The sequence below is a fragment of the Neofelis nebulosa genome, chromosome 6 (assembly GCF_028018385.1).
Source record: "Neofelis nebulosa isolate mNeoNeb1 chromosome 6, mNeoNeb1.pri, whole genome shotgun sequence".
Lineage (NCBI taxonomy): Eukaryota > Metazoa > Chordata > Mammalia > Carnivora > Felidae > Neofelis > Neofelis nebulosa.
In genome coordinates, this window is record NC_080787.1 from 137,200,310 (window position 1) to 137,208,381 (window position 8,072).

General features: G+C 43.0%; 1 long non-coding RNA gene across 1 annotated transcript; it reads left to right on the plus strand.

Moving 5' to 3' along the window:
• Positions 1–284: 284 nt before the first annotated feature.
• LOC131513528 (uncharacterized) lies at positions 285–1,270 on the plus strand. The gene is made up of 2 exons (XR_009262624.1): positions 285–508; positions 746–1,270. It is a non-coding gene; the product is annotated as an uncharacterized LOC131513528 (long non-coding RNA).
• Positions 1,271–8,072: the final 6,802 nt, after the last annotated feature.

Genomic DNA, 8,072 nt, shown 5'->3' on the forward strand with positions numbered 1-8,072 from the left:
TCCTTAAATCAGGGAAGATCAAAATTATGCTTACTTGTCCCCAGTTCTTCAAATCCCTTATATGGGTTTTTTTTTAACTGCCTGCCAATGTGATATTTTAGTAATTGAGTCGTACAGCTGGAATTCCAATACTTCTCCACCTCGTTTATGTATCCCTTTGTGTTAAAATGAGTTTCCCATGGACTTTAATGACCTAAACTTTGTTTTTTTCAAAAAAGAGATTCTTTTTTTTTTTTTTTTTTTTTTTTTTTAGTTCTAAAAAGCCTTTATTCGAAGCCTGCTGTATGCATAGTGCTCGAAGTCTGACCTAAGGCTACTTATTCTTCTTCTGGACTTATTTAAAAGGAAAATATTGCAAAGAACAGAAATGCCATGACATTTTTACACCCATGTACAATTCTCCAGATAATTTGATTTTAATACTGACCAGCCAGCGTTCTTTAACATGCTCTGAAATTCCCTGGTAACTGACTCCAGTGGGCAGATTCATTCAGTCTATCAGAAGAAGGTGGGTCGTGGGGGGCCTGGGTGGCGCAGTCGGTTAAGTGTCCGACTTCAGCCAGGTCACGATCTCGCGGTCCGTGAGTTCGAGCCCCGCGTCGGGCTCTGGGCCGATGGCTCGGAGCCTGGAGCCTGTTTCCGATTCTGTGTCTCCCTCTCTCTCTGCCCCTCCCCCGTTCAGCTCTGTCTCTCTCTGTCCCAAAAATAAATAAAAAACGTTGAAAAAAAAATTTAAAAAAAAAAGAAGAAGGTGGGTCGTGTTGCTGGTTGTCATTGGGCCCTGGACCTCCCAGGACCTCTCTTCTTCTGGCAGCTTGGGACATAGAGCAGTGAGGCTGGAGCCAGGTGCAACTTCCAGATGCATAGAAGACAGAGCCATTGGTACATCTACTGCCACCATAATGCCTTAGACACGGTATGGAAAGCTCGACATCTCTGAATCTTCAGATCATTTGAGACCTTGAATAGACAGACACCTCTATTTTGGGGCCATCTGGTTCACAACGGGGCTAGTGACAAACTTTGTTAACTAGAAGTCAAGCCATTTTTTGGGGCGCCTGGGTGGCTCGGTCGGTTAAGCGTCCGACTTCGGCTCAGGTCATGATCTCACGGTCCGTGGGTTCAAGCCCCACGTCGGGCTCTGTGCTGATGGCTCAGAGCCTGGAGCCTGTTTCAGATTCTGTGTCTCCCTCTCTCTGTGACCCTCCCCTGTTCATGCTCTGTCTCTCTCTGTCTCAAAAATAAATAAACGTTAAAAAAAAATTTTTTTTAAAGAAGTCAAGCCATTTTCAACAAGAAAATATTGCAAGGGGCTCCTGGGTGGCTCAGTCTGTTAAGTTTCCAACTTCAACTCAGGTCATGATCTTGCTGTTCGTAGGTTCAAGCCCCACATCGGGCTCTGTGCTGACAGCTCAGAGACTGGAGCCTGATTCAGATTCTGTGTCTCCCTCTCTCTCTCTGCCTCTCCCTGCTCTTCTGTCTCTCTCTCTCTCTCTCTCTCTCTCAAAAATAAATAAACATTAAAAAATTAAAAGAAAACATTTCAAGTTGTGGGAATTCCTCTTAACTTGCCTCACAAAAACTATATTTAATGTGGTGTCTGGGTGGCTCAGTTGGCTAAGCATCTAACTTTGGATCAGGTCATGAGCTCACAGTTCATGAGTTCAGGTCCCACATCGGATTCTCTGCTGTCAGCACACAGCTAGTAGCTTCAGATCCTCTTTCCCCTTCTCTCTCTGCCTCTCTCTCTCTCAAAAAGAAATTAATATTTTAAAAAATTATATTGAAAAGAAAGACACCTTTCCCCTTTCAGTATTGAGCCCATGTGTATTAGATTTTATATGTGATAATATTCTTATTGAAAATAACTGACACTGTATTTATTTATTTTGTTTACCACATGGCCTAAATTATTCAACAGCAGTTTTATGTGTTTTTCTTATGGTTGTTTCCTGTTCTGTTGATATATATACGATACTCGTTTAGAGTTTGAAGATACAACTTTGTGCTACAATGGTGTGTGTGTGTGTGTGTGTGTGTGTGTGTGTGTGTGTGTGTGTGATTCAACCACAGCATCCTTCCCATCCCCTTAGGTATAAAGTAAGTAACAATAATAAGCTTCCCAACTGTTTTCTGGGATGCCTAAGTAACATCTTTGGCTTCTCTCCACCAGCTGCCCAGCTCCTGTGTTCAAGCCATGAGGCACCCTCACCTTTATTTCTTTGCACATATCAAGTATTTCCATGAAACATTATCCTGTGGGTTTCTCGGAGGCCTTTTCTAATTAATCACCTGGCACCTGTCCTGATATTAAAAGATGGTACCTGCCTTGCTGTGGTGAGAAAATAGATTAATGACTGAAGGCTTGCTTTTCTGGTTACTCATTTGAGTCCTGCGTTAGCATTTTATTTCAAGAATGATTTATATCCATTTCTAATTTCTCCCGTAGTTTTCTACTTGGGATTTATTCTTCTTAAGTTACCATTAGAGAGGAAAGTGTGTGTGTGTGTGTGTGTGTGTGTGTGTGTGTGTGTGTAAATACTATGAATACATACGTATCAAACAGATTGCATTCAGGAATGTTTTGGAATAAAGTATAAGTTCTTTGTCACGCTGTTCTCTTTCCCTTTAGCATAATGAGCAATAGGGGAACTGTTGGGTCCCTATCGTGGCCTTTTTTTTTTTAGAAGTTCTTAATTAGAGTTCATTTTAAAAACTTAAATGCTATCAAGATTACTTACGTAGGGGCGCCTGGGTGGCTCAGTCAGCTGAGCATCCAACTTCGGCTCAGGTCATGATCTCGCGGTTCGTGAGTTCGAGTCCCGCGTCGGGCTCTGTGCTGACAGCCCAGAGCCTGGAACCTGCTTCGGATTCTGCGTCTCCCTCTCTCTGCCCCTCCTCTGCTCATGCTCTGTCTCTCCCTCTCTAAATAAATAAATAAATAAATAAATAAATAAACAAATAAATAAATAAAAATTTTTTAAAAAAGATTACTTACATAGAAAGTGCCCAACAAGCTGAAAGACTGAGAAAGAAAATAGGATTTCCTAAAAACAACTGTATTTAACTGGCCAAAAAAGATGCCCCCTCCCACATTTTCTTTCCAGGAGGTCAAAGATTCTCTCTCTTTCTCGCCCTCCCCTTCTCCTTCTCTCCGTCTCTCTCTCTTTGTTACAGAATTCCAGTTTGAACTATTGATTGAGCTCTGCCTGGACATTAGCACCAGACCAGTCCTAATTAGAGGCTGTTTAATAAATTGGGACTGTGCCGCCGGCAGCTTTTTGACCTTTGTTCCCTGATTGTCTCCCGTTAATCCCCTTGCCCTCTGGTGTTGGAAACCTCTAAACTTTGGGAATTCACTGATTCTGGTTCAATTTGTGGACCTTCTGAGCTTGCTGGAGCCCTTTAGGAGGTTTCCTTGTGCTAATAACCATCTGTCACTGCCTGTGTTTTACTGCTGCAGCTCTTACTGCCGGAGACCAAGGCAGGGCCCTGAGCAAACTGCTTGTATCTTTAAATCAAAGAGTGATCGTTAAGTAACATACCCCCAACATCTTCGCAATATAAAACTCCGAAGTTACATTAGGTGTAGCGCTTTAACCTTTGCCATGTTGAAGAGGTAATGATATCAGAACTTGGCTTCTATCCCTCAAGGGCCCATAAACACGTTCCACGAATACCAAGTCATAGATCACGGGCTTACAGTATGTACTCGTGGCTTCTTACCTCTATTACTTTAAAACTAAGGCAACTGGTAAATTAGACTACATCATGGACGATCTGCTTCCACACCTCACCTCCTCACGTTCCTCCTACAGTGCTTGGCATTCTAAGGCAAGGGGACTGTCCACACACTCTCTGCCACTGCTCAGAATGCGTGCTTTCCGCGATGGCCTGAGAATTGGTGATCTTTTTCCTGAGGTGTCATGAGGCACTGGGTACCAAAGTCAACTTCTTCCCCATGTCTTTTGAAAAGCCAAAGCAAAAAACGAAACATACAAAAGAAAATCCCATTGCATACGATGTTTTTAGGAAAATTTAAATAATTCAAGCCTTTTTAATTGGAGAGGTTGGGGCAGAGGGCTTTGGGAACACATTAACTACTGAAAGGTCACATGTTCAATACCACTCTACATCAAAATAGCCTCAGGGCCAACATCTCATGGAATTTTAGAGACCTGAGCAAAAACCCTATTATCATAAACATCCCCGCATGCTGTTCATCTCCCTTTTTTCCTTCCTTCTCTGCCTCTTTCCTTCTTTCCCTCCCTTCCCCCTTTCTCCGCATGTCCCTATCCGTAAAATTTTCTCGCTGTGGATACCATGCAATTTCTGTCCACTTTTCAAAGATAAATTTCTGGAAAGACGATTCTGTACTTGCCACTTCCATTCCTCACCTCCTGTTCACTCTGTGAATCCACAGGGATCTGGTTTCTGTCTCCAACAGCCCGGTAAACCTTCTTTTACTAAAATCACAAATGATATTGCTCCCGATCAAGAAAGCCAGTGGACAGTTCTTATTTCTTTTCTAATCTGTCTTCTCTGCCTTGTCTGGATTTATAGATAGATGATTTTATATATATATGTGTATATATATATATATATATGTGTGTGTGTATATATATGTGTGTATATGTATATATGTATAAATATGTGTATACATGTATATATATATATAATGATTATATATATACATATATATTACAGATAGATGGTTTTATACACACACACACACACACGCACGCACGCACACAGAGAGAGATAAAGAAAAGATTTGCTTTAAGAATCGGTTTATGCACTAATGGAGACCAGAAAGTCCCATGACCTGCCAGCTGCAGCTAGAGAACCAAGAAAGCTGGTGGTGTAATTCAGTTCAAGTCTAAAGGCCTGAGAACCCAGGGGGCTGCTGATGTGAGTCCTACAGTCCAAAGGCCTGAGAACCAGAAGCTCTGATGTCCAAGGGCAGGAAAAGACGGGCACTCCAGCTCAAGAACAGAAAGAGAATTTGCCCTTCTTCCACCTTTTTATTTTATTCAGGCCCCCGGGGATTAGATAATGCCCACCCACATTGGTGAGGTCACATATTTTTTCCTCCAGCTACTGAATCAAATGGTAGTCTCTTCCAGAAACACCCTCACACCCAGAAATTATGTTTTACTAGCTATCTGGGCATCCCTTAGCCCAGTCAAGTTGACAGATAAAATTAACCACTGCCCCTGGATAAGATTTCACCTGCATCCAAAGAATGATTCAAAGAACTTGCTGGAAGGCAGTGGTGTGAAAAAATGTCCAGTCCATCTGTATCAAGTCTACCTCTTTCAATAGCTGAGTTATATATACTTATAAATCATTATAGACATGGAGTACTGTCATATCAATACATTAAATACAAGGTTTAAGTATTTTCCTGTTCTAGATAAAGGGATATCAATAGAGGCATCCCAGTGGGTCACCCAGCACCTCCCCAATTCAGAGAACACTGTAAAGGCAGGACCCTCCACTGGGGCTGCAGTGCTCCTGGAGTGAGCAGTGAGCAGCGAGCAGTGGAGAGAGACAGGAGACTCAGCATCCAGGTGGCGGCCATGATGGTTGATATTCCTGTAGTAGAAAATAGGGGAGGGAATCGCAAAGGGACAAGAACAGAGCCTCTTGAGATTCATCCCACAAGAGAGGAGGGGCGCAAGGGAGGTAAGAACATTCTGAGAGCAATCCTTTAGAAAAAACTGAGCAGGGAAGAGAATGGCAGGGGGCACGTAAGGGGAGAAGGGGAATCGAGCCATCGTGTTACAGGCCAGAGAGATGGTCAGGCATAAGGAAGATGGAGTGTTTGGGTACCTAGGAGGCTTAATGAAAATGGTTTACTTATAGATCAGGCGATGATGCTGTAAAGCTGCAAAGAACAACAGATAAACTAAGACAATTGACAGACTGTGTAACAGGTGTATGAATCCCGGGTATAGTCATACATTCTAAAAAGAACTGCTAACAAAAATCAGCCATCTCCGTAAAGCAAGGTTGGGTGAGAATTTAAGGTTATTCTAGTCCTGGATTGGCAGATGACGGGCGGCATAATTGTCCGGAGCTTCTCCTGCTCAGTTCCTGGGATGCAGAGATGCTGTGTGGGAATGCTTCGTGACACAGCAAGATGTTAAGTTTGAAGGCACTTGGCTTTCTAAAAAGTATCTGTTCGGGGGCGCCTGGGTGGCGCAGTCGGTTGAGCGTCCGACTTCAGCCAGGTCACGATCTCGCGGTCCGTGAGTTCGAGCCCCGCGTCAGGCTCTGGGCTGATGGCTCGGAGCCTGGAGCCTGTTTCCGATTCTGTGTCTCCCTCTCTCTCTGCCCCTCCCCCATTCATGCTCTGTCTCTCTCTGTCCCAAAAAAAAATAAATAAAAAACGTTGAAAAAAAAAATTAAAAAAAAAAGTATCTGTTCGTAATAATGTTCTTCCGATTCAAAAACAATTTAGATTGGGACCTAATGCTCTTAGCATCTCCAAATACATACTGAATGCAAACAAAAGCACCCTGCAGTGGCAAATTTCTGGTCTCTGACTTTCATTGTTGACATTCAAGGCTCCCAACTCAGCTTTTAGGAGAGTGTCCTTCTAACTTGAGGCAAGGGATGCCATCACACCATTCCCCGTCCCGTGGTGGCAGATATGAGTTGGGTCTCAGGAAGATTAGGAGGAAGAAGCTCTCCTTGCTGGAGATGCACAGCATGGTATATTAGAACACTAGGTTCTCCCCAGGGCTGTCACAGAGCTATGGACTTAGGAAAAGTCATATAATGGTTCAAGCTTGGGGTCCCAATTAATAATTGTGACATGCGTTACTATTTGATGATTCGGAATAGGTCCTTGGAAAACCCTGTCCACAATACTCTGATTATGCTGTTTGGAATAATTGATGGGAAGTTATTTAGATAGGAAGTTTAGGAGTGACTAAAAAAACCCTGGAAGATATACTGTGCAGTCAGCCAGGGTTGATTTAAATATGGATGCTAATATAATAATGAGAAAATAGTAAATTTCCTCTATAAAGTCAAGTAAAGAAATTAAATTGCTTTGTGCTCTTTTTTTTAATGTTTATTTGTTTTTGAGAGAGAGAGAGAGAGAGAGAGAGAGAGAGAGAGAGCACGTGCATGTGCAAGCGAGTGGGGGAGGGGCAGAGAGAAAGGGAGACAGAGAATCCGAAGCAGGCTCCAGCTCCCGACTGACCTACCTACATGCCCCCAAATTGCTATGTGCTCTTAAGAAAATATGTTGTATCAGGTGCCTGGGTGGCTCTCAGTCAGTCAAGCGTCTGACTTTGGCTCAGGTCATGATCTCATGGTTCGTGAGTTTGAGCCCTGCTTTGGGTGAGCCCTGGTTCATTCTCTCTCTCACTCTCTCTCTCTCCCTCTCCCTCTCTCTCTCTCTCTCTCTGTCCGTCACTCACATATACATATACATATGTATATATATGAAAGGAAGGAAAGAAAGGAAGGAAGGAACGAAAGAAAGAAGGAAAGGAAGAAATATCGTATCTCGGGGCGCCTGGGTGGCTCAGTCAGTTAAGGGTCCATCTCTTGATACTGGCTCAGTTCCTGATCTCACAGTTTGTGAGATTGAGCCCCACATTGGACTCTGTGCTGACAGCACAGAGCTGACAGCACAGAGTCTTCATGGGATTCTCTCTCCCTCTCTCTGCTGTGCCTGTGCTCTCCCTTTCTCAAAATAAATAAATAAACTTAAAAAAAAAGAAAGAAAATATGTTGCACCTGCATGATGTGGTTGTAGTGGCTCCTGCCTCATCCTCAATAGTTACCTGATACCTCCTTAGTTTTATAGAATATTGCAAAATGCATAAGTGGCTTTCATTCAGGCTCTCCTCCGATTCTCAGGGTGACACTGTCTGCTTGGGAATATTGGTTTCATTAGCCCTATTTTACAGATGAAATTCAGAGAATCTAACTTGGCCAAAGTCATGCAGCTAAAAATGACAGGTGGGAATTTTGAACTCAGGTCTCTTTGACTCCAGAGTCCAAGATCTTTGCACTACCTCATGCTTCCTTGGAAATTAAATGGACCTGCT